The sequence below is a fragment of the Peromyscus eremicus genome, chromosome 4, assembly GCF_949786415.1.
Source record: "Peromyscus eremicus chromosome 4, PerEre_H2_v1, whole genome shotgun sequence".
In the NCBI taxonomy this organism is placed as follows: Eukaryota; Metazoa; Chordata; class Mammalia; order Rodentia; family Cricetidae; genus Peromyscus; species Peromyscus eremicus.
The window spans coordinates 134,513,356-134,539,300 of record NC_081419.1 but is presented as its reverse complement, the minus strand read 5'-3'; the positions used below and the strand labels follow the sequence as shown (position 1 = coordinate 134,539,300).

The 25,945-nt window shown below is 42.1% G+C and overlaps 1 protein-coding gene across 1 annotated transcript in view; it reads left to right on the top strand.

The window, feature by feature from the left end:
• Positions 1–13,813: 13,813 nt before the first annotated feature.
• Chd6 (chromodomain helicase DNA binding protein 6) overlaps positions 13,814–25,945 on the top strand; it is a 193,917-nt gene continuing 181,785 nt past the window's right edge. The window contains exon 1 of the mRNA XM_059261841.1: positions 13,814–13,900. The gene's annotated coding sequence lies outside the window, so the exon portion shown is untranslated. The remainder of the gene's footprint in view (positions 13,901–25,945) is intronic.

The window sequence follows — 25,945 nt, the reverse complement described above, 5'->3', positions numbered from 1 at the left end:
TACTTGATTTTGGTGGCCTACAAGTTCCATTACCTACTATCTGTAAGATTGAAAAGATAGAAAACTGGAAAATCCGATGTTGAAATTCAATGAGTTCAAAGGCCTGAGAACCAGGGAGCTGTGGAGGTGACTCCTAAGCCAAGCCTGAAAGCTGAAAATCAAGGTGGAGGTAGAAGAGGGTGTGGTTTTGCGTCCTTGTCCTAGTTTGCCTCCTGTTGCTGTGATGAGACACTGGCCAAAGGAACCTTGAGGGAGGAAAGGTTTACTAGGCTCACAGGTTACAGCCTACCATTGAGGGAAACCAAGGCAGGAACCTGGAGGCAGAAACTGAAACACCACTTACTGGTTTGGTTTCCATGGCCCAATCACTAATGAAGAAAATGCCCCCACAAACTTGCCTCTAGACCAATCTGATGGATGCATTTTCTCAATTAAGGTTCTCTCTTGCTGGATGACTCTAGCTGGTATCAAGTTGACAGAAAACCAGCCAGCACAGTCTGAGAGCAGGAGACTATGGGTGTCCTACCTCATCCACAGAGAGGATTTGTACCTCCTCCATCCTCTTGCTTTACTTGGATGGGCCCTCCAATGGATGGAACCAACAGAATGCTTACCAAACATTGGCAAAAGACATTTCTCTCCTACAGTCTTCTTATTCAAACACTAATGTCTTCTCAACACACTTGCAACAGACACACTTAGCAATAATATTTGTGGGGTATGTATTTGTTGCGGGGTATGCATGTGAGTGGACGTGCATGTGCAGATGTTTTGGGGTATGTTCAGAAGAGTTTTGTGCATACATCTGTGCATTCCCATATGGAGGTCAGAGGTTAACAACTGATATTTTCTGCTATCACTTTCTACCTTACCTTAAGATAGATTCTCCCAGTGAATCTGGAGATCATTGATTGGCTAAACCGGCTGGCCAGTGAGCCCCCAGCACCAAGATCATCAATAGGCTAGACCTGCTGGCCACTGAACCTCAAGCATGGAGATCATCGATTGGCTAGACCTGCTGGCCAGTGAGCCCCCAGCACTTTCCTGTTTCTGTCTTCCAGTACTGGGTCTATAGCCACACCCGACTTTCTTTGTGAGTGCTAGGGATCCAAACTCACATCTTCGTGCTTGTGTAGGAAGCATTTTATCCACTGATCCACAGAAATAATCTTTTACGTTGACTGTTGAGCCATCCCTGGGCCCAGTCAAGAAAACAAACAAAAATTGGTCATCACTCCTGAGTTCTACAGACAGTCTTCATTTTATTCTTTTTCTTTCCTAGTGTATGTGTTCCTTTTTCTTATCCTTCTGTGAAATCTTGGCCTTAATTTTGCTATGATACCTTCAACAGGAATTCAGGGGAGCCTAGAACCCTAGATTGAACTGCTGTGGATGTGGCAGCTACAGCCTCATTTCAACACTGGGCCAATGGCTGGTAGTCTGGGATAGGGAAAGCTCTAGATTCCTCCTTGCAGTGATGTGCCTCAGTTTTACCTACTATAAAAATGAAGTTAATGATTTTTTCTTTTGTAAGAATTAAATATGTTAATACATGTAAATCAGCTAGAATGGTGTCTGGTGCATATTAAATGCTCAATAAACACTACAGTTGTCAACATGACAGCCCATGTTTTATTATCACAGGAGCATCCTTCCAACTTTCCTCTCTTCTAGGGTGTACCTCTGGAAGATACAAAAGAAATGGAGATAAACTCTCATGAACTCAGAATTTTGCCTACAGTAATGAAAACATAAGACTCAGGGCTAAAGAGTTGGCTCAGGAATTGCTACTCTTCCAGAGGACTTGAGTTGGATTCCCAGTAGTCAAGTGGCTCACAACCTCCTGTAACTCAAGCTTCAGGAGATTTAACATCCTCTTTGGCCTCTGAGGGTACCTGCAAACACATGACATACATACATATACACAAACATTTTTGCGAAGAGAGAAACATAAGAATCATTTAAAAATTGAATTGGATAGAGAAATACAACTTTTCTGCCACCAATCTGATTCAAATTGATGGTTGGTCTAGATTTTTCTGTTATTACTAGGTTTGCTGAGTGGGCCTGAAATATGCAACAACTTAAAGTATCTGGATTCAGGCCTCATGGTTAGACAACACAATTTTGGGCAAGCTTATATGAGTTTGATTTACATTAAAATAAGTAAATTATTGTTATCACTCATATCATCAAATACTAAATAAAGTTATTACCTGTTGCATAGTAAATTGCCTCAAAGCTTGGTTGTCTAAAACAGCAACAAACATTTATTTTCTCACCCAGTTTCTGTAGGTCAGAAATTTGAAAATGACTCAGTTGGGCACCTAAGCAATCTCTCATGTCGTTATGGTGATGATATTGCTTAGGGGTGTACTATCTCATCTGAAGGTTTGACTCAGTGTGGAGGGTATGTTTCCAAGCCAGCTTGCTCACATGCCCATTGTCAAGAGGTCTCAGGTCTTTGTCTCATGGATCTCATGGCATGGCTACTTCCATTGCAAAGGATCCCAAGAAGTAAGGTGCTACAATATCATTTCTGAGTTAGCCTTAGAAGTCACACTGTCATTTCAGCAATATCCTACTGTTTGCCAGTCCAACTATACTCATGAAAAGACAATAGCGGGCTTTCTATTGGGCCACCAACCAGTTCCCAAATCATGACATGGAGACTTATTAGTTATGAATGCTCAGCCTTATCTTATGCTTGTCCCACTAGCTCTTATAACTTAAATTAACCTGTTTCTCTTCATCTACATTTTGCCTCAGGACTTTTTACCTTTCTTTCATTCTGTATGTCCTACTTTCTTGCTTCCTCTGTGTCTGTCTGTCTGTCCTTGGGCATCTTCCTCTCTTTCTCCCTCATTCTCTCTTCTCTTCTTTTATGAACCTAGATTCCTTCTCCTACTTACTCTCTCTGCCCACCAGCCTTGCCTATCCCTCCTCTGCCTCGATATTGACCAATCAGCTTTTTATTAGACCAATCAGGTGCCTTAGGCAGGCCAGGTGAAACAGCAATGTATCTTTATATAATTAAACAAATGCATCATAAACAATTGTAACACATCTTTACATTTTAAACAAATGTAGCATAAACAAATGCAACACCTTTACACAGTTCAAGTAATATTCTGCAACGTAAACAAATGTAACACATCTCTGCCACTTTAAAGTAATATTCCTCCACAAGACAATACAGAGAGTCAAATGGCAGTAGTTAGATACTTGGGAGGCATCTTGGAGAATGACAACCACGCTTCAGCAAAAGCATGAAAGCAAACTCATTATTTTTCAGAGAAACTGCAGTGTGTTTTCCCTAAGACGTAAAATGGTGTTGCTTCTTTTATTGTCCATTTGCAGATGGTGGCCTCTCTAAACTGGTCAGCAGTGCCGGAGGTAGAACCGCACACATAAGGGAAAAGACTCCACCGCAGCTCGAGGCTTAGCTACAAAGTTTCAGCTTAAGCAAGCTTTTATGGCAAAAACGGTCTAGCTATTGTTGCAGGAATGTATGCCACTGAGTGAGGATCAAGGATTTATGAGGCTGTTTCAGGGTGGGGTGACCAGCGTTTTTAAAAATTCCTGCCCAGGAACATTTGAGGTGTGACTTTCCATAAATCTCAGTTACTGAAAGTGCCTATAGTCATTATACGTGTAAATATATAATGAATAAAATGAATAGAATAAAAATGCTAGCAGGGTTATTCAGAGATGAGTATGAACTCTGAGGCTCCTTAAGAGTTAAACCAATCGGATTGCTACATGAGGAATGGCGGCTGTGAGTCTACAGAAGGTACCAGAAGAGACGGGAGGTCTCCCAGGCCCAGAGCAAGATCAGTGACATCACTCTAATCAATGTAACTCAAATGTTTCAAAAAGACCAAGTCAGTGAAGAGGGTGCTTAGGGAAATGGAGCAGAGGACAGAATGTAACTGTAATGTAGCAATAAATAGTGAGCAGATACCATGTGCTAAATCCTGTGTGTGAATCATTTAATCCACACAATTCTAATAGTTGCAACAAACTTTGTAAAGTAAGTGAATTTCTTAAGGTACCAGAGCTTGGATGTCCATGAAATATGGAGCATTACAGAGCCTGTAGGGTTAACTATCCTTTTCTAGTTCTGTCCTAGGGAGTGGTAGTTCTGGCAGGAGGACCCCAAGGTGGCTGATTCCTCCCCATGCTGATCCACAATACACACCAGCTATTAGCATCATTTCCTTGGCTTTAGGGTCCAGATTCCAGAAGTCACCTTTCAATTCCAACTCCTCTCTCCATAGAGAGAAAACAAGGTTAACATAGGATCAGATAGGATAGCTTACACAACAGGAACAATTTCCAAGGGAATTTATAAATATATGTGTTAAATGCAGAATCATAAAATATTTCAAACATACAGAGAATAATATACAAGATTGCCCAGGCTGAGTGTGGTGGCATGTGTGTATAATCCTGACATTTGGGAGGTAGAGGAAAGGAGATCAGGTATTCAAGGCCAGCTCAGCAACATAGCCATTTCAAATCCAGCCAGGGCTACATGGGATCCTGTTTGACAAATACAAACAAACAAACAAACACAAAGTGGTAGATCAATGGGTAAAGGAGGTGACTTGTAAATGTGAGGACTTGAGTTCGATCTGCAGAACCCACTTTAAAAACCTGGCCGTGGTGGCATGTGTTTGTAATCCCAGCACTGGGAAGGCAAAGACAATAAGAGGGCTCACTGGCCATCCTGTCTAGTGTAATTAGTGATCTCCAAGCCAAATAAGAGTTCATGTCTCAAAGGAGGTGGACTGAGTTCTTGAATATGATACCCAAAGTTGTTTTCACATATACATGTACCCACACATGCATGAACACATACATACATACACTTTTTAAAAGGGGAGGGTGACAGCACCCTTTAAAAAGGTAATAGAGCACTTGCCTCATATACATAATGCTCCTATTTCAATGCACAATGTTGGAAATTAGGGGTAGGAAGAGTTCAGCCAAGACTAAATTTTATTAATATTTGGTTGTGTTTGCTTTAGAGTTTTCCCCAAACTCTGAGGGGTTAAAACATAGGAACTTTGTCCAAAGACAGACAGACTTGAAACCAGCACACCTGTAAGTTTCTGGCAAGGGGCAGCATGAGTGGAAATACCCTTGTGGTCACAAACGCTATTTCTTTGGAGGACAATTAGGGTGGCAGCTCTACCGTGCTTCAGATCTCACTCAGCTCAAGGACAGTTCTTTTCTGGTTTCCTTGACCAAAGAAGATCCTTCTAGCACAATCTCACCACCATGTAGCACCCCTTTGTGATATTTGACTTTCAAGATGTTAAAATTGTTTCTGTGTTTGTTGAACTAATTCCCATCCTTGCATAGACTTCAGGCTCCATAAGGGCAGAGCATATCCCAAATTTTATTCACTGTTGCACCTCCAGCAGCTAGAACAGTGTTTGTCAGTAGTGGGCATTTAAAAAAAAAATCAAGAACTTTCAAGGTATGTATTCAATTTTTGAACACCAACCTCTTTAGACTCTCTCTAAGAAATAAAAACATACAAAGATTGAATATGAAAGTCCATAGAAGTACTATTCATAATAGCCACAAAGTAGAAACAATTTAAATGCCCATCATATTGTGTGACTTTTCCTGGGAAGATGTAAAACAAAACAAAACAAAACAAAACAAAAAACAACTACAGATACGTTAACAATGAGAAAACAAAGATTCTGTCTAAGTCCAGCTTAGTGAACCAGTAAATTATTGGGGTTTCTTACAGGAGCATGAACAACTTGAAGGTAGCTGTATCAATGAAAAGCCCACTCCAGCATACTTTAAAAAACCATGAAATATGCATCCCTTGCTGGATAGGCTGGAGAATCTCTTCTCCCCAGCAATTGTTTACTGCTTGTATAATCTTAGGTAGGGGTCTTGTAGATCTTATAGGTTTCAGGAGTCTGAGACTTGTGAGTTTCCATTAATTTGTGAGTCTTATGAGCTTCCCTCCTTCCTCTAAAATGAAATCATTACACAAAAGTGTCATAATCAGGCTTAGTAGTACAGCCCTGTAATCCTAGCTACTTGTAAAGTGTAAGCAGGAAGATGCAAAGATCAGTTCCAGTCTGCATTACTGAATTCGCTGAAGACCAGCCTGGGCAACTTAGTGAATTAATTTTCCAAACCAAAAACAGATAAAGAGGACTGGGGGTGTATGGTAGAACACCATCATTCTACCTTGTTCTCCATAGTAGAACACTTGCCTAATGTGTACATAACCCTGGGATTGATCCTCCATGCTGCTAAATAAATAAGTCAATAAACACCCACCATTTAGTGAATGAATAAATAAAAAGTAACATATCCATTAAGATGGCTCATCTCCATGGTCAGCTGACACTATCTAAAAATCACTTGGGAAGAGAATGTAAATGAGGGTTTTCTAGGCTTGGTTTTAGGGGATCATCTTGAGTATGTAAATCAATATTGGAAGACCTGCCTGCTGTGGGTGACACCATTCCCTAGGCAGGGGGAACTTAAGAGTGTGGGAAATGAGCTGAGTACAAGCACTCATACATTCATTGTTCTGTTTTTGATTACGGCTGTAACACGGACCAACTCCTTCAGGTTCCTACCACTGGGACAGCCCTGTTATAATGACTATAACCTGGAACTGTGGCCTAAAACAAACTCTCTCTCCACTAAGTTGTTTCTGATAGAGTATTTTAACGCAGCAACCCCAAAAGAAACTACGACGCCCATACAATGGAACATTGCCTACCAGTAAAGAAACAATGAATTAACAAAACACCCTACAGTATAGATGAGCCATAATATTTCATGTTATATGAAATATGTCAGACATGAAATACTACATATAGGAGGGAAGTAAATCAATGGCTGTGTGTGGCAATGAGGAGCAACTGTGAATGGGAATTTGGTGGGTGATGGAAATACTCTAAAGTTGAATTATGGGATGGTTGCTTGACTGTATAGATTTACTAAACATCATCAAACTGTTCACTTTTTCAGTAGACAAATTATACAGTATTGAATTTTGTACCACAATAAAGTGGCTAAAACGGTTTTAGAAAATCAATCTCCTTACTTAGACATTTTATCCAAGTGTATGCTCTGTGGAACATTACCTTTGTGGGACATCGACCTAGTTCCGCTAGTTGAGTCTATCAGCTCTTTAGTGATAGATCTGATTTTTAACTTGACACATAGAAAATACCATATTTCCCAGCCTCCTTTGTGCCTTGGAAAATCTATGCAAGCAAATTCTAGCCCACAAGATGTAAACAAAAGTGATGGGCAGTATTTTCAGAGAGACTATTGAAGACAGCCCCATGCTTTTCATTTTTTAACCATCTCTTTTTTTCCTTCCATGGACATCAACTGTCATCTTGGAACATGAAGTGAAGACTTAACGCTAAAAAAGATGAGGCAAAAATATTGAAGCCTGGTTTTCAATGAATGTACGATGCCACTATCAGACTGCTTCCCTCTTGTAGTTCTTATACAAGAAGAAAATAAATTTCAACACTAGTATTCCTCTGCAATCATTTCCTTTAATTTTAGAGTTATTTTTAAACACTTTTAATTATGTGTTTGAGTCCAAGTACCTCAGTGGCCAGAAACATTAGATTTTCCTGGAGCTGGAGTTACAGGTGGTTGTGAGCTTCTTAAAGTGAGTGCTGGGAACTGAACTCAGGTCTTCGGAAAGAACATTAAGAGCTCTTAACCACTAAGCCATCTCTTCAGCATCTTTTTGCAGCCATTTTTATTATATGTAGCCAAATTTAATCCTAAGTAATATCAGTTGTAGTGGTTGTGAGATGAGAAAAGAGTTCTGTGGTCAAATAATTCTAAGAACTATTAAAGTTTTACAGACTTTAATAACGCAAGGTCAGTTGAGAGTTTGGGTGTATGCTAATAAGTAGTTCCCAAGAACACCCGAAAAAGGCTACAGTACACACAGCTCCTGAAAAATACTCATCCCAAAGCACTTGGTTGAGCATCTCATGCGATGAATGATTTGGAAAAATGGAAAGTGTTGCTTTAAAAAAAATTGTATTTTTGGCTCTTCTTTTCTAATCCTTCCTTTTTCTAGACAGCTAGCGAGATCACCCTTAAACATAAGTGTGACGAAAGGACATCTTAACTTGAAATGCTTGAAGGATTCCTATAGGACAAATCAAACTTCCCTTTTTCATGCTTCAAAAGTTTATTTCCATTTACTACGACATAAGGACACAGATTCCACTAAAATTAAATGCATACAAATCAAAAGTTCTGCAGAATGTGAAACTCTGAGAACATTTGCTAAGAATATGGTCCCCCCTACCCTCCGTGCTTACAAGTCAGGCCAGTACTTCAAGCATTCGCATGTTCTACCACTGTGCCATCCCATCTTGGGGCACACTGATCAAGGTTCACTCCACAGGATGGGTTCCTGGAAAAGCCCAGTTCCAGGTGAGGCTACAATAGCTCAAATACTTCCTTTGTAACTTGGTGCAGTTGACCTTGAGTGCATTTGATTGTTTTTTTGTTTGTTTGTTTTTGTTTTTGTTTTTCTCAACTTGTCACAAGCCAGGATCATGGAGGAAGAGGGACCCTTAAGTGAGGAAATGACCCAGTTAGATTGATCTGTGGACAAGCCTGTGGGTCATTTTCTTATATTTTTGGTTGTGAACCTAGCCTTTAACAGCTGAGCCATCCCTCCAGCCTGGGGCATTTTCTTGATTGATGATTGATGTGGAAGTGCCCAGTCCACTCCGGGCAATGCCATCCCTGAGCAAGCCAGGAGGAGCAAGCCAGTAACCAGTGGTCTTTTGTGGTTGTTGCTTCAGTTCCTGCTTCTAGATTCCTGCCTTGAGTTTCTACCCTGACTTCCGCCCCATGATGGACTATAAACTATAAGCTCACAGAAACCCTTTACTCCCCAAGTTGCTTTTGGCCATGGTGTCTTATCACGGGGACCTACTTTTTTCCCTTTAAATATGTATTTTAATTTATTCTTTGATAATTTCATACATGTATATGATTTTTTTTTTATCATATCCACCCCTCACCAGGATTCCTTTCTAGGATCTGGTCTTTGCCCTCTCACTAGCCTTACTCTGGCGATCTCCCTCAATATCATGGGCCTTGTCAGCACTGAGACTGAACCATATTTTCCCTAAATCTCTCCATCTCTGCACATGCCACTCACCCTTCCTGGAGCACTTTCTACCTGCTACCTTGCCTCCTATTTGATTTCTTTGCCTTTCAGACCAGGCTCAGATATTAGCTCAACACATTCATTCATACGTTGAGCAATGCCTACTATGTGCCAGATGCTATACTTGTGCTTGAGTTACAAACATAGTCTCTGTCCTGGAAGGACAGGGAATTCAATGACATCAGACAAGTCCTGTGTTCGTCAGGGTGTGCAACTGGATGCAACAATCAACCTGCACATCTAAGCCACTTGACACTGTTTATTTCTTGCTCACAGAATCATCCAGTGCAGTCAGGAACCCAGGCTCACACTATTGCCATTTCCTGGTTCTCTGGGTAATCGTGCTTATGACCAGCAGATGAGGGAACAGAGCAAGCTTGGCAGATCAACAGGAGTGTTTAGGGGATGCCCAGAAAGGACAGAAATCTTATTTCTAACACGATTTACTTTTCTAGGGGTCAGTCAGATGGGCCTACTTGATCACTGAGCGGAGAATGAAATGGACTGGTGAAAATAGCCTCTTCTTCCTTCCATAGATTTAGAGAACAATGGCAAAGCTCATGGTGTAACTGAGGAAGCAGAGAGTGAGTAGAGGCAGGAGACTGAGAGAATACAGCCAGATAGCTTCTGTCTCATGCTTGTAGAGTTACTATCAGAAAGTTCTAGAAGTGCAGCACACCTTTCTGAGGTTACCCTTTTGAGTTGTTGTGGTGGTATTGTGTTCCCCAAAATATTGTGCACCCTAATAAACTTATCTGGGGTCAGAGGACAGAACAGCCACTAGATAGACATAGAGGCCAGAAAATGGTGGCACACACGCCTTTAATCCTATCACTTGGGAGGCAGAGATCCATCTGGATCTCTGTGAGTTTAAGGCCACACTGGAAACAGCCAAGCATGGTGACTCATGCCTTTAATCCCAGGAAGTGAGCCTTTAATCCTAGGAAGTGAGCCTTTAATCCCAGGAAGTGATGTCAGAAAGCAGAAAGGTATATAAGGCGTGAAGACCAGAAACTAGAAGCTTTTGGCTGGTTAAGCTTTTAGGCTTCTAGCAGCAGTTCAGCTGAGATTCATTCTGGATGAGGACTCAGAAGCATCCAGTCTGAGGAAACAGGATCAGCTGAGGAATTGGCAAGGTGAGGTAGCTGTGGCTTGTTCTGCTTCTCTGATCTTCCAGCATTCACCCCAATAACTGGCACCAGGTTTGATTTTATTAATAAGACCTTCCAAGATTCATGCTACAAGTTGAAATATATGTTTTTCCTCCTGGAACATTCTGGAAGCAGGGACATTGCCATATGGTACAGAATTCTTCTATCTCTGGTCTCATCTTTGATTAGGCCTTTGTAGCCTCATGGTGTCAACTGACTCTTCTTACAGCTGCTGTGGCAAGCAGCGCTGAGTGAGGTCCATTTTGACTTCACAAAAGTGGATCCTGATAATGCTTTGGCTCATGGCCTTCCTCCCAGTGTCCCTGTTGACATTGTGTTTGGGGACACCACAGAAGCTTGTTTGGCATCTAGCCATGAATAACTGATGTTAATCCCTGCCCAAGGAATGATGAGCTGTGAGTCAACTTCCTTCCTTTTCCTGCCCCATAGGTAATACTGAGACTCATGTTATATGGCTTCTGAGAGAATTATTCCTGAGCGGAAGCCACCAGCCACAATTAGAGCAGGCCAAACTAGCAGTCATTTTGGAATTTACTTCTCGTCCATATCTTACACTTATTTCTCACCCCTGTAGTACAGAACCAACTTCTACTTCTGGGTAGAACTCAGCAAAGAGTAGCTCACTGCTGCCTCACAGGACCTCAGCTGCTCTGAAAGTGCTTAAGAGCTAGATTCCACTAACCCTACTCAGTTCTGCAGACCTAGTCTTTCAAGGCTAAGCCTGCAATATCTTGTCTTCTGAATGTAGCCTCAGGCACTTCCTTTGCTCCTACGCATTCTACTAGGTTGTGAATCCATCATGGACACCTATTGATTCCTTGTCTTACCACTCAACATTGTGTCTTTGTGTTTTATGCTATTGACTTTCCTCAAAGTTTGAGAATGGCAATTACTATCAAGTCTACCTTTCCTCTCTGTCCAGCTCCTGCCCTTCCCGGGTTCTCTCTTGCCTTTGTGCCTTGTTATATAAGTGCTGCTCCCTCTGTCCAATTTTTGTTCCTCTCAGTCTTGTCCCAGGAATGATCAGTTCATAGATGCCAGCCCCTTGAGGACTGTTGAGAGCTCCAGACCCCTTGGTCCTGGTATTTGAGCTGAAGGGGTCTGACCACCAGCTTCCTGGTCCTTCAGTTGTTGCAGCAGCTGCCTTAGAAGGTAAGTAAGCTATCCTTAAAGAGGCCAGAGCAAAGAGGACGGTTAGCTACCAGTATACTCACTCACCACTTTGGCAGGGTTGGAGATCCTTGAGATCTATGTCTCTCTGCCTTGTCCCAAATTAGACTACACATTCCTATGAGACAGGGATGTTGTCTGCCTTAATACCTTGTCTTTGTATACAAAACAATACCTATGACAGAGCTAGTACTAAATATCTAAGTGAAAAGAGGAGGAAGCAGGGGCTGTGAGACATTTTGACCATCCTTGAAACAAATGAAAGAAGGTGCCAGGTGAGATGGCTATGTGATGTGGGGCTGCTCCTTGTGCATTTTCAAACTGGACAAATCTCTGGGATCAAACAAGAAATGAAGAAGTGTCTTAGCTAGGATTACTATTGCTGTGATTAAACACCAGACCAAAAGCAACTTGAGGAGAAAAGGGTTTATTTCCTCACAGTTCCATATAACAGTCCATCACCAAAAGCAGTGAGGGCAGGAACTCACACGGGGCAGGAACCTGGAGGCAGGAGCTGAAGCAGTTGCTATGCAGGGGTGCTGCTTCCTGGCTTGTTTCCCATGGCTTGCTCAGAACCCAGGACCATCAGCCCAGGGTTGGCACCACCCACAATGGGCTGGGCCCTCAGGCATCAATCACTAGCTAAGAAATTGCCCTTCAGGCTTGCCTACAACCCGATCTTATGGAGACATTTTCTCAGCAGAGGCTCCCTCCTCTGATGACTCTAGCTTGTGTCAAGTTGACATAAAACTAGCCAATACAAGAAGTAAGACTCAGAAGAGGATTAGGGCCACAGATGAAAGACACAGGAAAACTGGGATCTCTAAGAAGCTAAAAATATTCTCTCTCGGGGTACAGGAAGGCTGTGATAACGGTGTGATTACCCTTGACACACTCAAACCATACTCATCTTAAACACTTCTGACAAACTGCCCTTGGAGTCATCAGACTTAGCTCATTCCTGCTTTAATTAAGGTAAAATGAACTTCTAAAGTCAGAGTCCAACCACTCCCCCCCCCCCCCCTTCTTCTTTAAGTATGCACTGGGGAAACACTCCAGATGAGGCAGGCAGGAGTGAAGAGGAAAAGTGATCACTGGGTCCCAGGGTGGGAAGGATGCTATGAGGACTATTCAACTAGGCAGGGTAGGCTCCAGATCCCTACTGCCCTAATTGCTCCTCCCCCATCTCTGGTCTGATTTCCTTTCTCTCTCCATCTGTTTTCTTACAGCATTCATCACTACCTTCCCCTGTATTCATTTATTTATTTTATTTATTGCCTTTCTTTTGCCTGTTCAGTGAGAGCACGGGCTTTGTCCTATTGACCGCTATATCCTACTCTCAGATCAATGTCGGGTATTTAGTGGGCACTTAAAAATTAGCTGCTAAAAAAACGAATTACCGAAGATAACAATTGGTTGAATCTCTGCCATATGCTAGGCCCTGTCCTTGAGGATGCTACAAGGATGGTAACGGAGATAGGCCCGAAAATAAACTCGGGCTCAACTCCTGATTTTACTGAAGCATATCCAATGCGCGCTGCAGGATCCTCAGGGCTGGAAAACTCCCGGGGTGTGCAGGGCCCTGGGAAGAAGCTCCTTGTGTGATAGGGAGCCAGGCAGAGCTGCAGGAGAAGCAGCTGGAGACAGACGATCCGGCTCGTCGCTTCTCTCGGCCTCTCAGCATCTTCTTTTCCTGTCCGCTGGGATCCTTTGCTCTCCTCGCGTGAGTGTACAGGATCTGGGCACCAGCGGGATCCTCCCGTCGTGGGACCCCAGTACATCCTCTCCCATCCCAGGAGAGCCAGCCCCGGGTTTTCTAGCTAGCTTGTCCACTACCTGCGAGACCTCCACCTGCAGGTTGAGCCTTGGCTGCTTGCCCGCTAGCCAGCGCCCGGGTCCCCGCCCCCTGCTTGCAAGCTGAGGAGTGCAGCAACCCGCCCCGCCCCCTCCGCCCGCGGGACCCCAACCCCGCCCCGCCCCCGCGGCCCGACCGCTTCGTTCCGGGGGGCGGGGCCGCGAGCTGCTCTGTCTGCAAGGCGGGGAGAGCCAGGCTGGGAGGCGGGGCGGCCCCGGCATCGGCCAATCAGCGCCGCGATCACATCCATGCAAATACGAGCACAATGGAGCGAGCCCATCACTCGCTCCTGCAAGCAAGCTTGAAACGGGCTTCAGTCTGAGCGGCAGCCCAGATGACCAATGACTCTGTGTTTTGGGCCAGCAAAGCCCAATGGCGCGGCGGGGAAGGCGGGCCTGAGCTGGGTTAGGGTGTCCTTGCAGGGTGTCTGAGCTAAACTTCACCAAATAATAGCTGTTTGTATTTTGGCTGCTGCAGGAGCCATTTTAGGTAAGTTCTTCTCTTAACTTTTTATTTTCCTGCCTGGCCCCGCCGGGCTGGTCTTGCCCGCGGGGACCCTGTCTCCGCCCCGCTGGCAGGGATGGGGCTGCCCTATGAATGGACCGGGGCTGAGGGGCCGCGGCGGCGCGAGGCCCGGCCGGGCAGGGGTCCGAGCGCGGCCGGCGGGCGCGCGGCCAGGCCGAGGGCCCTGAGGCCTGAGGCGAGGGGCTTGGCGTCCGCCCTGCCAGGCTGCCGCGCGCTCCGGCCGCCCGCCGTCCTTGGGAGAGCGCTGCTGCGGGCCGCGCGCCCAGGTTCGGGGTCCCGCTTCTGACCCCGAGCGCGGGCCTTTGCGGTGGGGCGGGGCCTGCCAAGGCTTCCCGGGGGACCCCGGCGGCCCGCGGCGCGTGAGGGCCGCCCCCGCGCCCGCCAGCCGCTGCCGCCCCCGCGGAGAAGTTGCTCCGTTCCGCGTCCTGCGTCTGTCTGCAGGGGTGAAGGAGGGTGGGCCGGTGCCAGGCTGCTGCTCCGGGAGGGGGCGGGGGCCCCAGCGCGTCCCCGGGTCGCGCGCCCCTCCCGCCGGCTCCTCACGCACCAGCGCGCACTCGCCCCGAAAATTGGAGCCCTGAAGACTCCAAGCCACCAAGCCACCCCGCTGCCAAGTTTGGTGCGTTATTAGATTGCATGTTAGAGCTTGCAAAGAAAAGGGGGTGGGGGGGGGAAGAAAAAGAAAAAAAAAGAATCTGTCGCCTTCAGGTATTTATTTTTCTTCTCTGTTGAGAAGTAACGGAGAATGTCCTTCCTAAAATTTCTGAGGACTATGCCTGTCAGATGTGCAGAGGGGTTGGCAGCTCCTTGGGTTTTAAAACGAGGTTATTAGGAAATCCCCTCACTAGTGAGAGATAATTGAAATGTGAGTTTGTTTGCAGCTTCAGTTTTATTTGATCCAATTAAAAATGCATAAGCAAGCACTTTATATTTGTGTACATAGAGTATTCCTAGTTTCAGTTATGACTAATATGACTGTGGTTTCACGAGTGTGGGATCTAATAAGGCAGTATAATTCAATTTTGAGCTCGTAGGCCCGTGTTCTCCAAATTAGGCTTTATAGACCATTAGTAATCTGGCCAAGGTTTCTAGTGAATCCCTGGCATCTCTGAGCATCTTTCTCTAGGGCTGTGTGTTCCTTATTCTCCACCCCTTAAAAAACTGTTCATTTCTGCTGTAACAGATTCAGGAACAGAGAAAATAGATATTTTAAATATTGACAGTTTTCAGAGTGTTTGAAATATTTTGCCTAGGATTTGATTATTTCCCAAATGGTATATAAGAATATCATGCCAGTAGGCCCCCATATTGGCATACTTCATGGGGATCTGCTTATGGTGTTTTTGGAAAAGTCTGGACAGATACCACTCTGTTCCCAGAGCTTTGAATGCTCAACTTACTGTGATGGGGTGAGTGGGTCTGTCCGATTGGCTGTGCGTGGCACAGTAGTTTAGCTGGAAGCCAAGTTGGAAGATCAGGTTGGCAGTCTCCGAGAGAGTTTTTGTGAACTTTGTGGTTCTCTGGCAACAGAAAGATTTCAGATCTGTGTATGATAAAATGATTAGGCATGAGTTGTCATGTAGCAGTGATTTATGCCAACCAGAGCAGGTGGTTTCACAAAGGCCTGGGAAAATGTGGAGTGGTATGACTGAATTTGGAGTTCCTTCATAGATGGGTTAGTAGTCTTTCTATATTGAAACTTTTCTTGATGAGTGGATGCTAGCATTAGGACCTAAGTTTGAATCTCCAGCATCCACATAAAAAAGTTAGGCATGGTGGCTAGCGGCCGTAATCTCTGGGGCTTGCTGTCCAGCCTAGCTGAACTGGTAAGATCCAGAGAGACTTTGTCTGGAAAAATAAGGTGGTGAGATTGAGGAAGAAACTTTGGCTTTTGGCCTCCATTTGCATAGGCACACATACACAAACACACACAGAAAGCTACTAACTGGCATACATCCCTCTCCTCACCCTGTTGTTGGAATCTCCACTTATGGTTAAGTAGTTTGAGGTGCTGTTCCTGGTGCGTGTAGTCTGTCTTGGTGTAGTGAAGTTACTTTTGTGTGTCTGTGATGTTACAGTTTCCCTGGAGTCAGAGTTTTTATTTTTCTTTATTTTCCCATTTAGCTTCTTCATTATAGCACTGTAAACTGGATATGATTTTACCCCAACTTTCAAATATCTTTATAATTATTTTTATAGTAGCATAGTAGGAGTCCCTCCTCAGTATGTAACTTCAGGCTAGAGGTTGAAAAACCAGTTAGAAGTGGAGTGAGAGAACCACAGTTAGGCCTTCCATTTCAGGAAGATCCACTAGAGGTTTTTTGGTATTTACTGGTATACTTTCCTTATAATTGTCTCAAATAGCAAAGAGAATATGTAGCAGGATTATATCTCTTTAGGAAATACATCCAATTTATGATTTTGCCAGCTAGATATTGCAGAAGATTTATCAGAAACAATATGCCCTGAGGCCACTGTATCTTGGAGATTTCTTTGGTTTATTTAAATATCAAAAACATTTTTGGTTTTCTTGGAAGCATGGCTTAATCCCAAGCCTAGCTTGAGGTTATGCTCTCTTGTGTTAAACCATGAGGCTTTCTAAACTCAGACTTCCTTCTGCCATTGCCTGTGCTCTCCAACTTTCATGGGAAGTCTGTTGGTAAGGACCAGTGGGTCTCACATGTGCCCTTTGAACAGGTTAGAGGATTCAGAGTCTCTCAGCAAAAATACCTTTAGTACAGGACAGTGACGATATTCACATCCCCTGAAGAAATTGCTTTCTCTATTCCACTTTCCCCAAGGGTTACATTGTTTTTTGCAAAGCCTGCGATAGTTTTGTTCTTAATAAATATTTAGTGAGTTTCTTCTACCTCCATTCCTCCTAAGAGCTGTGATTTAGTTCAAATAAAAAGCTACAGTAGATTTCATAGGGTTGCCTGCATTCTTCTTTGCCAGATTATAATACCACAAACTCCAAAATACATAGAGTAATAGCTAGGGCTAAGGTATCTGCTCCTTAAAGATCATTTATTGCAATAGAATGTGGCATAGTTGTGAGACAAGCAACAGAGAACCAGCACTGACTGATTGAATACTAGTGGGTGCTGGAGCCGTAGGATGTTAGGGTCCCTTGCTCTATAGCCACTTCATGAAGCTGGGCTGCAGCTCAGCAGAACGAAGTAACATGTTCAAGGCCATTAAACTAGGAAAGGATAGAGGCAGAATTCAAACCCAGATCCTTTAGATCCAAAGCAACTCCAAAGATTGCTTTAGGAGCTTGAATGTATCCTCTTGTTTTAGTCGTGTGGTGCTAGGTCAATGAACATACTTTTCCTAAGTGTACATCCAATTTTACTTTGCTGTTTCAAAACTTTATCACTGAAAGGGGATGAGAGGGACACAGTGAAGACCCAGTCGCCCTTCTCTCTGTAATACACTTAGGAGTTTAAGAATAGTCTGGTGCACAGTAATCATGACGTGTAGAGGGAGAATGCAGTCACTTTTCCATGCCAGAACGTTCTTTCCTTTCGTTTGTGTTGTGGAGGCGTTGATACCCTCATGAGAAATTCTGCTACTTCCATAAAAGTCCTGAAGGTAGTAAAATAGAGTTATTTTAAAATACCCATTGCTGTTCCTATCCTGAACTAAATTGTTTGGATAAAATCCAGAGAAAAACATTTTGTCTGTAGTACCTATGTTGGTCAGTTTCTATAGCTTGTGGTAAAGTCTGTGTGTCCTCAGTATTCTTTATGTCCTTTACTGTTCCTACTCTGTCCTGGGAACTTTAGAATATGTAAGGCATGTGTAACATGATTAAGCTACTTTTGGAAGTTTTTAAAACTTTGAACTTCTTTTCCCTCTGTAATCATGAATGTCTTAATTTTTTTTTAAATCTTTATGTGTATGAGTGTGTACCATGTGAGTACCTGGGAGTTACAGATCGTTTTGAGCCACATGTAGGTCCTTTGGGAATTGAATCCAGGTCCTGTCCCAAGAGTTACAAGTACTCTTAACAGCTGAGCGATCTCTCCAGCTCCTGACTTAAAGCTTTTTAACGAGGAAAAAGCCCTGGTCTTTCAGCAGAATTACACGGTGCTGTTATCCATTACTTTAGAACTTAAGACGATATTTGAAAATTGTGGGAGCATTAGGAAGTAGAGTATTAGAATCTTTTCAGGGTGCGTTTCCAAACAAATGGAAAGTGATGAATATGTACTTGAGTTTTATAAAGAATCAGGAAGGATATTTCTTTTTCTTGTGTGTTCTTTAAGGTTTTTTTTTATAAGGAGTATTCATTCATCCATCTAGTTTTATAGGTAAAATTTTTTATCAAACAGTTACATTTTTAATATATTTTGGATTTTTTTATATGCTATGTGACCACTTTTTTTTTTTTTTTGGAAATGTATGTGTGAGAGTGTGTGTGTGTGTGTGTGTGTGTGTGTGTACATTTGTTTGGTTTTCCTTTTATTTTTATGTATTTATTTTTGAGATAGGGTCTCACTATGTAACCCTGGCTGGCCTGGAACTCACTATGTAGACCAGGCTAGACTCAGACTTATAGAGATCTATCTTCCTCTGCCTCCCAATTGCTGGGATTAAAGATACACACTACCATGCCTAGCTGGAAACATAAATTTTTTGAATCCCAAGATTGTTTATGTAAGATTGTTTGTTTCTCCACCTGTCTTCAGGTGGAGAAAAGGCCTTTCTAGTTTGGTAGTAACTTTTTCATCAGTCATTGGTTTGTCATTGAAGGCCAAAGAATAGTATGGAGATCTATTGTCATTTGTGGTTCTCATATTATCCCCCCACTTTTTCTACCCACATACCAAAAGTTAAATTAAGACTCATTGATTTAAGTCATTCCAAAATAATTGTCTTGCATGTGTAGCCTTGGCCTCCACCATTTGGACTGGGGAGGTACTTGTACAGCATTCCCAGGGGTCATCCCTACACTTCTTCCCTCTCTGTGCTCTTCTGGAAGATTTCCATGCCCGTTCCCCTTCCTAGGGTCTAAGGTTGTGGGAGTAAGGGGGCAGTTGTAAGACAGCCTTAGAGGGTTCTGGACTTCTTGGTGTCAGCCATCTGCTTCTACAGACAGTAAGGTTAGCAGGATGGTTGTGGAAAAAGCGCATGGCACTTTCTTTCTTTTTTTTTTTTTTTTTGTTTTTTTGTTTTTCAAGACAGGGTTTCTCTGTGTAGCTTTGCGCCTTTTCTGGGACTCACTTGGTAGTCCAGGCTGGCCTTGAACTCACAGAAATCTGCCTGGCTCTGCCTCCCGAGTGCTGGGATTAAAGGCGTGCGCCACCACCGCCTGGCTCTGCATGGCACTTTCTTACTCTGTCCTTTTCTTTATTCCTTAAGTCATTTTGATAACGCTTCAGTCTATATATGCGGATTTTCTTTTTCCTGAACCCAAAGTAAACAGCCAAGGCACTTGTCTTTATACACATACACTTAAGGAAGAAACAAGCCAAACAGGTTCTTGTTATAATTAAACAAAATACTCTTTTTCGTATCTCAAGACTTCTATGTAGTGTTGTACAACTTCTATGAACATTAAGTGGCGTTCTCTGAAAATGTGTCTAGTTGATCATGCATGTATATCAGACTCCGTAAAACCAGCTATTACTGTAGAAAAGTGTCTTATTTTTAAGGTTCTTGGGTCTTACTGTGTGATTTATTTAAAAACATTGATAAAACAGGTCTAGAGCAGTAAGAGACTCAGAAGAGTACCTCTGGCAGGTCATTGAACTTGGGATTTGGGATTTTCATGGATTTTCTTTTTTTTTTTTCTTTTTTGGTTTTTCGAGACAGGGTTTCTCTGTAGCTTTGCGCCTTTCCTGGAACTCACTTGGTAGCCCAGGCTGGCCTTGAACTCACAGAGATCCGCCTGGCTCTGCCTCCCAAGTGCTGGGATTAAAGGCATGCGCCACCACCGCCCGGCCGGATTTTCTTTTTATAGAATCAATTTATTGGACTGGAACACAAGAGAAGAATTAGTTGATTTTTCTTGATATGTAGATTAGATGGTTTGGTAAAGGTCACTGATTCCTGTCAGGCAGTGGTTCTCAATCTGTGAGTTACAGATTGAGAACCCTCTTGGGTTCGAAGGATCCTTTCACAGGGGTCACGTAAGACCATTGAAAATCACTGATATTTACATTACTATTCATAACAGTATCAAAATTAGTTATGAGATAGCAACAAAAATAATTTTATGCTTGGGGGTCACCACAACATGAGGAACTGTGTTAAAGGGTTGCAGCATTAAGGAGGCTGAGAACCACTGCTCTCAGGGCTTGTTCTTTCTGGGTGAACATAGTGAAGAAGTGTTCCTGGGCTGTTTGCTTTGAGTTCAAGAAAATAGAGTCAGTGTTCTCAGAAGTTCTTTGAAAGATAATGCCTAATAAGCTAAGTCCAGATCATAGGTTTTGTTTACTGAAAGAAATTTTGCATAATTTAACAGACACTTTATTATTGCTTGTTGTGTAGTTTGGCTTAACAGTTCTTGCAGTGTTAGTAGTTCAAATTCAACTGTTAAATTCCATGAAAGCATTAGGCTGTCATCTTTGCTGGTCACATGACAGAATTAGCTCACATTGTAAGTGATGACATCTGTTGGTTCTGTTGACGTTGCTGTGACAGAAAACCTGACAGAAATAAGGGAGGGGGATTGATTCTGGCTCAGCACCTAGGGGAAGGCATGTTGACGAAGCTTGGTGGCCAAGTTGTGGTTGTGTCAGCAGGCATGTGAGAGGTGATTTATGTTGGTGTTAGTTAGGAAGCAGAGAGACATCTTTCTGCAGAACCCAGTAGCTCACAAGACAGCAGCCTGCCACCTCCAGCTAGTTTCCACTCCCTAAAGGTGCCTCATCCTCCCAAAGCAATGCCACCATCTGGGACTCAACTTTTCTACACAAGTGGTCAATGGGGACAGTCCACATCCTGACCCTGCCATCTCTAGATTGCCTTTAAAAGCAAGTTTGGTAAGATACCATGTTAAGGATTTAAGGGTTTTCTACTTAATGAAATTAACCGTTTTGCCTTGAATTGTAAAAATACATTGAAGAACTTACAGAGGTTATGAAAAATTAATGGCAAAGATGATTGTAAAAATATAAAATAGGACCTAGATTTGTGTAGGCCTGAACTGTTGCGTCTTTTTGTTGAGTTGTGTACAGTACTTGTAATAATCATATAGACACTTTTATGTAGTTCCTTAGAAAATATATTTTTCCTCTTAAATCTAATAATAAAAGTATTAACTTACATTGTTCTGCTTGATGTGATTCCTCCCCCAAGGCCATTTTTTTGATATTTTATAGACGTATTAGCCTATGGTTAATTGGGAAAGAATAAAAATGAAAACTAGCCCTTTACTGGTAGAGAGCAGTTGTGCCAATGTTGAGTTACTTCACTGCTGTGAAGCTTGTTAGTGAAGTAGGTATTGGAGAACCAGGAGTTTATTGCAGATTTTTATGAAGATTGACATTTGAGAAATTATTCTAAAACAGCATTGCCCATTAGAACTTTGTGCTATGATGGAAATACCAAATGAGTTATTAGCCATGTGTACTTTTAAATTCCTCAAATGTGGCTGAAGAGATTTATTTATTTATTTGGTTTTTTGAGACAAGGTTTCTCTGTGCAACAGTCCTGGCTGTCCTGGAACTTGCTCTGTAGACCAGGCTGGCCTTGAACTCACTGAGATCCACTTGCCTCTGCTTCCCAAGTGCTGGGATTAAAGGTGTGTACCACCACCTCCCGGTAATTTTATTTAATATTAATTGAAATTTTAAGTGGCTAATACCACTGATACAGAATAGCACAGCTTTACACCCTTTGTCTCTAGACACACACACACACACACACACACACACACACACACACCATTGTAGCAAAAATACATGCACTTTTCTTTTTGCTGGAAACGCAAATAAGAGATAAGACTATCCTTAATGAGGGTAAGCAAGTTATATAATTAAAATTGACATAATTTACCCATTTATATTTTCTGTTTTTATGTGAAAGTTGATTTGAAAGTATAGAGAATAGGATGTGTTTCATGAGACTTGAGAAACAACAAGGTGGCTAGTAGATTTGCCAGCAAAACCTCTTAACCTTTCTGCCTGTCACTACTATGCATGCCCCCCTTCAGCATGGCTTCTGATGTGTTTTCTTAATAAGATTTAAGGCAAGCAGCGTTTTAAATGTAGTATTGTAGTTCTCCAGTTCTTAGTAGAAATAGTGCTGGTGATGATGGTTTCCATCTTGTTAGGTCATAGGGTTTCTATTTCTGGTCTATTTATAAGCTAAGTACAAGGATGGTTTTGCAGTTTGTAGAGGAAACCATTTTTGATCATATTCCCCAAGTCTCCTTTGAAAGACTGTTTTTCTCTGTCCCCTTTGCAGCATGTTTTAAAAAGTAATTTGGTAAAAGAAATTTCTTTTTACTATTCAGGAATATATATACCTCTCCCTGCCCTGTGTGCTTGTACTTCAAATTTTAAACTTTGGAAACCTAAGGATAACATTGATTTTAGTATATTGATCAGTATCCCTGGCAGAGTTGCAAATTATTTTGTGATTGGCAAGTGGATAGAAGTTTGATTGTATAGAAGTCAAATTTGACTGAAGATCCACATGTCAAATCATCTTTTAAAAGTGCTGTCTAGTCATAATGAATGGGTCTAATCAAACAACAGCTTTATTAAACATATTTTCTAAATTTTAGTTCACAAGTGGGAAATTATTGGTCATTTGGGTAATGATTCTTACAGAAAGAGACAGCAAGGCCTTGCCCTGTGTGGTTTTTAGGCTTAGAATGCTGGTCAGAAGGATCCTTCAAGAGCATGGGTAGAGCTGTGCATAGAGAGCACTGTAACACAGCACTGTCTGTTGTGGTTATGGCACCAGTTAATGCTATATCCAGTCACTTTTCCCATGTGTAAATTCTTTTGAGTGATGGGTCTTATACTCTTGAGGCCCAATGGGTTATGATGTGTTTTCTGTTTAACTGACAATGACATGAATACCTGAGTAGTACTGATTTGGGTACTTGTCATTTTGAAATAAGCTGCTTCAGTTTTCTTTTTGTTTATTTGCATTTTTAAAAGACAGTCTCCTTGTATATCCCTGCCATTCTCTCTCTGATCTATATCAAGTGTGCACCACTATGTCTGGCTGGCTTTTGTGTAGTTTTTCTTCCAAAAGGATTGAAATTCTAGGTATCTGTGCATGTATTGGAGTTCTCTCTCTCTCCTCTCCACCTTCTGGCAAAGTCTCTGAGATCCCATATTAGCCTTAAACTTATCTAGTTGTGCAGAGTATGACCTTGAACTTTGAACCCCTCTTCTATTTTCTGAGTGCTGAAATTACAGGCGTATGCAAACATGCTTGCTTTCATGCAATGATGGGGATTGAACCCAAGGCTTTCTTGCAGGTTAGGCAAGCACTCTACCAACTGAGCTATGTCCCTAGCTCACTATGAGGTCTTGAATTGGGAAGCCCATTGATAGAATTGAAATCTAATAGTCTGCAAGATCCTATGCTTAAAACATTTGTAATTTTTCTTGCTTTAAGTATGTTCCCATGTTAAGATGGTGCTACTGACTGATTACATAAGCTGTACACAAATATCAGTCTTCTGATTTACCCATAATACTTATTCTTTCTACTCTTACCTGCTCTCTATCTATTTGTAGAGTTTCATGCCAGCAGGGTTCTTCCCTGGATATTCATGGCTGTGTGTTTCCTTTTGAACTGAGCTTTGTTGCTGCCATCATTAGTGTGGTTATGGCAGTTATTTCTAACTTGTGATTTAAGAGGATCGGATATTGCAAATATTGGCATTAGAACTAGATTTCTCAGAAAGTAAAGAAAGCGGTTTCTCAGTTTTCAGCATGTGGAAGAGTTGGAATGTACTTCTGAGGACATGTGGTCTAACCTTATCGTCTTATGAATAATGAAATGGGGTCCTAGTTGTGTTAGGATTTTGTGAGTCTGTAGAACTGGTCTGTGGCGGTTCTTAATTCTCTTTTTACAGTATAGGACTACCTCCTTAATCTCAACAGGTTAGGGTCCTGAAAACTCACATAGGAAATGAAAAAAAAAATTGGGGGAATTGGGGCTGGAGAGGTGGTTTAGCAGTTAAGAACACTTGCTGCTCTTCCTGAGGACCTGGGTTCTAGTCTCAGCTCCTAGGTGGCTCATAATCTTCTGTAACTCCAGACCTAGCAGATCTGACACTATTTTCTGGCCTGTGTTGGCACCAGATGTGCATTTGGTGCACAGACATAAATGCAGGCTGAACACCCATATTCATAAAATAAATTGATTAAAAAGAAAGAATGTGGGAGAAAGGAGTGCTTTGAAATGAATAAATCTATAAACTATATAATATTTACATTAAAATTTTAATTAGAATATGTATTAGATACCATTCTGATTTTTAAACAAATGTGATTCTTCTTTCTTCATCTCCCCATTTACCCTGAGAGATACCACCCCAATTATTTTCCTCTTTCATGTACCATGTGTCCTTTTGCTCCTGCCTTTCCTTACCACCTAATAGTACTCTTCCTTGGTCTCCTTAGATTTTTCTAGACTTTATCTACATGTACACCTATTTACGTGTGTGTGTGTGTGTGTGTGTGTGTGTGTGTGTGTGTACATACACACACATTATAGGCTAGGATCTACGTATGAGAGATAGCATGTTGTAGCCAGAAGTTTCTCCAGTCCCATCTGGCCCCCACAGTACCACAGCTGCTTATAAAGTAATCATTCAGAGGCTTATATTAATTATGAATGGAATGGCCTATGGCTCAAACTTCTTGCTAGCTAGCTGTTATAACTTAACCCATTTTTATTAATCTGTAAGTTGCCATGTGGCTGTGGCGTTACAGATCTGCTGGCATCTTGCTGCTCCTTGGGCAGTGGCTGGTGTCTCTTTCATCCCACCTTTCTTCTCTCTGTATCTCTACTTGGATTTCCCACCTGGCTGTAAGCTTTCTTGCCATAGGCCAAAACAGCTTTATTTACTAACCAATGGGAACAGCATATATTCACAGTGTACAGAAAGATATCCCACAGCACTTCCTCGTTTTTGTCTAATCAAAAAGGAAGGTTTTAACTTTAGCATAGTAAAATTATATATAACAAAGCAGTTATCAAGCAAGAATGAGTTATAATATTTAGTCTATTTATATTTGGCAAAATTAGAAAATATTCTATCCTCTATCCTATTTTGTGAGTCTATAAAGTTTTATATCTAATTTATTTTGTATCATGACTAAGGAAAGCTATAATTATAACTATCTAGTCTTCAACTCCATCAAAGACCCCAGAGGGATATATTATTACCTAAGGAAATAGGAAGTTCATTGTAAGCAACTTCCAAAAATCTAGAATGACAGAGACAGCTGCCTGGACAGTCATCCAAAGTTCCTCTGCAGTGTTGGGGCATCCATCTTCAGCCTATAGGCCTAGAGTTTCTCAGTCACTTTTCCCTGTGTCCTGCAGAATGTCTGGCAGTCTCCTCTGCAAAGCAGGAACTTGAAGGACAATCTCGCCTTGTTTTAGCAGAATTCAGTGGTCATTCTCCTATGGGTTCAGCATGTCCACTTTATATAACATCTTGTCAAGCAGTCCAGACAAGGACATTTTTTTTGCCCAGTGGCTAACTTTTGCCACAAAGAAAGCAAACTCCATGAGTTTCTCTGATGCCCATCAGCTTCTTTGAAGTAATCGGTGCTGCCAGGAGCAGATGTGTCTCATTGTCTGGAAAAGTCTTAAGTTCTTAGAACATTTTAGATGCCATATTCTGTAGGTCTTTGAAGTGTTTGGAGATTACCTACCTAATTGAAATACATCTTTGTATATCTAAAAAACATAACTAACATGACTATAAATTTGACTATCATAGAAGACTTAATTATTAAGCTGTATTTCTTAATTATACATTGCAATTTAGATGAGTTGCATAAACATAATACCTTAAACGAG